We start from the raw sequence: 5545 nt of genomic DNA, 5'->3' as shown, positions 1-5545 counted from the left end.
TTTCTTATGGCACTTGAAAAATGGTCTGTGGGGGCTCAGGCAGCTCCATTTTGTATGGTTTATCTGTTTTAGAGCTCAAAGTGTCACTGCTAAAAGATCAGGTTGTTATTTTTCTTCATTTTGACTTTTATCTCTATGGTTGAAAACAAGAAAAGCCATATTAAAAACGTCTTCCTGCACGATTTGAGGGCCAAGTTTAGTCTCTTGTCTTGGGATCTAGTCCACAACCGGAGGTATTTGTCTCCTCCAAGGTCACAAAACATCTGCTCCTCTGTGCTGACTCCTTTGATGCCCTCTCCCTGTCTGACTGCCTATAATATTGTTAACTGACTCAGCTGCCTGTAGCATTTTTCCTCTGATGAAGTAATCCAAACTGTCCTAACTGTTGTAATGGAAGATGACCAATTTGGCTTCTTTAGGATGAAGGTGGTTGATGTTGTCAAGTGGTAGACAGGGTTAATGATACTCTGCATCATTTTTAACTATTGGTCCTCAGTAGATAGCAGGCATTTTCATCTTGGATAGGAGTACAGATTTATGTCTAGAGGAGACAAAGTCAAAGAATAAATGAAGTATGCATGGGCCAAATAACAGAACAGGACTACTATGAGTATATATCTGCTAATTGGTTTTCATAAGGAGGATAAATATAAGGTCCAGGGAATTTCAGAAATTGACATTTCTGAAAATTATTGATTTGTCATATGCACATTTAGTTTTGACAATTTTGTAAGTACTTCTGATGCTATCAGAATGTCTACTACTATTTAATTTTGGAGGATGATCGCTTTTATTTATTAATTTTATTTTTTTTTTTATTTAGTAGAGAGATCAGCTGCGGTGTCATTTGAGGCCAGTTGATCACAGTTAATTATGGCTCCAATATGTAACATATGACCTTTTTTGGAAAAGTTCTGGTGGATCCCAGTAAAAGGAATCTAAAAGGAATTTAATTTATTTGCTATTGTTTTTATCTATGTGATTCCTTGGAATTTGGCACCTTTTAGACAAGAACAAACTTTAATCAAATCATGTATAATCAATGTATATATACAAATACATCTATAACCAAAGCATGTGCAGTGGGGCTGACAGTTAAGTTTAGAAACTGCTCTTAGGTTTTTGGTTTTTAGATACTTTTGTTGATGGACATTACATAAAATTTTATTTAAAAATTATTTGACTGATGACCTCATGTTGGTTTGACTTGAATCTCTTGGATGAAGCACAAGAAAAAGGCAGATGTCTAGATCTGAAATAAAATATTTATCATCATAATCAATCTTGATTTTATATTTGAAGGCATGAGTATACCATAAGATCACAGCAATGAATTGTCTTAGCTATATGACCTTTTAGTTGGGGAGCCTACCATAAGGCTATGGAGATTATTGAGGCCCCTGATTAATTTAACAAGAGCTAGTTAAAGTTTCCAGGTGGCCACTTTCTTATTCAGCAATTAAAACTTGTCCAATTTCTCCTCACTCCATGAGGTTTTGTTTAACCAGTTTTAGCATAATTTTGACCAGCTGGAAACTTAGGTGGAAGCATGGCTTTTAAATCTATGACCCAAATAAACCTTTATTAAATGATATGAAAATGCAAATCCATTAAAGAGAAAAGATTATTGAGCTCAAATAAAAAGGAACAGCTGTTTATGGAGCAGAACAATGAACAAATATGGACAGATGATCTGGTCAAACACAACAGCTATGCAAGATGACAAACATCTTACAAAATCAGAGTGCACTCAAATATATATGGCCAATTTGAACTATAATAAATAGAACAAACTTTCTAAGCTTCTATAACTAGATAAGTCTCAGGTAGCCAGGGGAAATTAACCTGACCAGTTTAATTTATTTTGTAGTATATCTATAACTTTTTACTATAATTAGTTTTACAGAATTTTCTTAAATATGATGGAGAAAAAATAAAAAATCATTTATTAGGAAATTTATAATATTGTTCACTGGGCTACCTATTAAATTCTGTACCTAACAAAGCAATGACTGACAAAAAACACCATGACATGTGCAGACACATAAAGACCATTTAATATGAGGTTAATATTTATAGGACAAAGGTAGTTTAAAATTTTTACTTCCTGGAAGACATCTTTATAGGAAAACAATGTTGCTGTGTTCAGTTATGTAAAGATGACCTAATTAATGGAAATTTCGATTGTTAAACTGAAATGGTTAAATTTGATGGTCACATAAAGAAATAATCACAACACAAAAGTTGTCTGTTTGATTTTTTCTGTTTCAATCACTTATTGTAAAATAACTAACAAAGTTCTTTACTCTCAGGGTTTCAAGTGACCGTCATGTGCCTGATTTAGTGATTCAGTTTTTTTGAAATAATCATGATGGAATTTTTCTCATAAGTAGAAGAACTCTTGAATGTTTCAGGCATTTGAGTGCCATTTTCCTGGGGTTTGTTTTCTTCCTTGTTAAAAACACGTCCCTACACCACAAAATTCATCCTAAGAAACTGAGCTATCCTGCCAATTTCTAAATCAATGATGATATAAGAAAAAAACACAGCAGCTCCAGGACCTGATTGCAGGTGAATACATGCCCCAGCTGGGGCAGAATCTGAGTGTTCATATACCTCCTAAATCATTCTAATGGGAGAGTAATTCTTCCCTTTATACAGACAGATAAAATTTATGACATTTCTGCATTACCATTATTTTAGTAGACCCATTTGTTAGAATATTTGTAGAAGATTCAAATGACATAATCTCCCTTGAACAGGTTTCTTCCATGATATTTCCTAGAGGATAAAGATTTAGGTTTCACCGAGGAAGAATAGCTAACTGCTAAGTGATATAAAAACCTCTAGTATGAAAAGATTCAAAGTGTAGGATAAATAAAAAAAAATTTTTGAAATATTTAGTTAAGGGAAAGAAGATGAAAAACAGCAAGAAACAGCCACAAATTCCTCACTAAGTCACAACCTAACCAAAATTTCCTTACTTAGCAAACCTGCAAGTGCAATTAAACCTTGCATTTTGGGGCTTCTTTCAAAATCGGAACATTATTCTAAAAGCCATAAAAAACCTGAAAATCTGAGAGAAATATTCCATAGTTGCTTTATTTGAGGGAAAACAAATTAAGTTACATTTCTGCCATGCTGAGTACCTTTGAAAATAGCCAGGATTTCTCATTAGAATACAAAGGGCCTTTTTCATTAAGTATTAATAAAAATACTTAATATTCTAAGGCACTCAACTTGATTCATCTAAATTTCAAGGAATTAAGTTTAATTGTGTATTTTACTGTTCTGGAATATCTACATTTATTGCAGCACAATTCCCAATAGCTAAGCTATGGGAAGAGCCTAGGCAGCTATTGCTGCAGCTGTCCAGATGAATGGATAATGAAATATGAATACGAACAATGAAAAATTCTTCACATGCAAAAATGAATAAAGTCAGTAACTTGCAGGAAAATGTATGGAACTAAAGACCTTCATGTTGGGTGAAATATAACACCCTAAATACTCATATATCAAATGTTTTCTCTAATATGGAAAATTTGAAAAATAAATTATGGGTATTTTTAAAATGAAATATGAAACAAAAGTAGGAAGGAAGACCACATAGTTTAGTATTTCTGTCTTAATATTTAGATCTTTGATCCATTTTGACTTTAGTTTGGTACAAGATTACAGGCATTGGTCAAGTTTAAGTCTGTGGCATGTAGAAAACCGGTTTTTCCAGCACCACTTATTAAAGAGGCTGTTTTTTTTAAAGTGAACATTTTTGGCTTCTTTGTCAAAGATAAGTTATCTGAGAATGTCTGCAGTTGTTTCTGTATCTTCTATTCTGTTCCACTGATCTTCAGGTTGGTTTTCAGCTGCTACCATGCTAATTTTATTATAATGCCTTTTCTGCAGTCTAGGATTCTGATGCCTTCTGCCTTACCTTTGTTGATCAGAATTTTCTTTGCTATTCAAAGTCTCTTCTGAGATCAGGTGAATTTTAGGAATCTTTTTATGAGTGTGTGAGGTATACTAATAGTATTTTGATTGGGGTTGCACTAAATCTGTATAACAGTTTTGTGAGTATGGCCATTTTCACAATTATGGTTCTTCCTGACCATGATCAAAGGATATTTTTCCATTTTCTGAATTTCTCTTTAATTTCTCTTTTTTTTTATTTTGAAGGTAGCAAAATATAACAGAATAAGACAGAAAAAAAGCTAATCAAGACAATGCAGTGAAACTGGTACAGAAATTCACAGCAGGACACCAGGATAATAGTAAAAGGTACTATAGTATATCTTGTTATCTTCACAATATTGTCCATTCAATCATGCACAGCAAAATCAAACCAAAAACGAACATCATAAAACCTATCAAAACAGAATATTGAATAGAGCAAAACAATTAATCAGAATAAAGCCAAACAGTGAAAATAATATTTGCCTTCAAAGAGATGATAGAAGGAAATCCCCCACATTTGCTCTATTACATATGGTCATCCTCCCAAGAGATAGACCTGTGGATGACAGGTGCTAATGGTGACGGATGAGATGTCTGATTCTCAGCAAGTGCACCATACGCTCATGGGAAATGCTGAATGGTTCTTTTCCTGAGTCACCTGCCTCTCACGCAAGCCATGGCTGCTTACCAAGAAGGTGAATCTGGTGCTTTCCTGCTCAGTACCCTAAGTTCCAATATGGCTGAATTTGGGAGGCCCTGACTGCTTCTCTTCCTGGCTAGCCCACTGCTCACCTGAGCCATGGCTGATTACCTGGAAGGCCGGCAGGTTACTTTCTGGCTTGGCACTCTAAGTTCCAACATAATGGGATCTCAGGAGACACTGACTGGTTCTCTTTCTGATTTGCCTGCTGCTCACTCCAGCCACAGCTGCTTACCAGGAAGGTTAACAGGTTGGTTTCTTGCTCAGTTCCCTAACTTCCAACATGGCTGGATCTCATCCACTTCATTTTTTTTCAGAGTACTGTAATTTCCAAAGTATAAATCTTTTATTTCCATTGCTAGACTGATTATAAAGATATTTTGTTTTATTCTGATGCTATCATGAAGAGTGTAGTTTCCCTAATTTTTCTTAGTGACTTTGTTGTTGATGTACAGGAATGCTATTGACTTTTTTATTTAAAAAATATAAGGAAGAAGGAGATTAAGATAAGAGGACATAATAGCATAATAACACAGGTCAGATCAAAACAATTAAAGCAACATAATGTTTCACCACAAGATAACTCGACATAAAAGTAACTACCAGGTGTCTCTTTCCCATAAATATTTGTGTATAACTTCGTATACTATAGCATCAAACACAACATGACAGCGCAAAACCATTCAAGAAAATGAAAGTATTACATGGTATTTAGAACCAACTAACAGAAAATGGACAATGCTTTCTATATTATATCCTTATCTATAAAAATTTTTGTTTATACTATCACATATAATAGAATCCAATAAGATACAACATGATAAAACTAAAGGAGACAGAAGAACAAAAGCTTCATGGGACTTCAAAATAAGATGATATTATATCAGCACT

The sequence above is a fragment of the Cavia porcellus genome, unplaced genomic scaffold, assembly GCF_034190915.1.
Source record: "Cavia porcellus strain 051 isolate PalLab524CR breed Dunkin Hartley unplaced genomic scaffold, mCavPor4.1 scaffold_17, whole genome shotgun sequence".
NCBI lineage: Eukaryota > Metazoa > Chordata > Mammalia > Rodentia > Caviidae > Cavia > Cavia porcellus.
The sequence above is the reverse complement of the archived record's forward strand: the minus strand, read 5'-3'. Positions refer to the sequence as shown.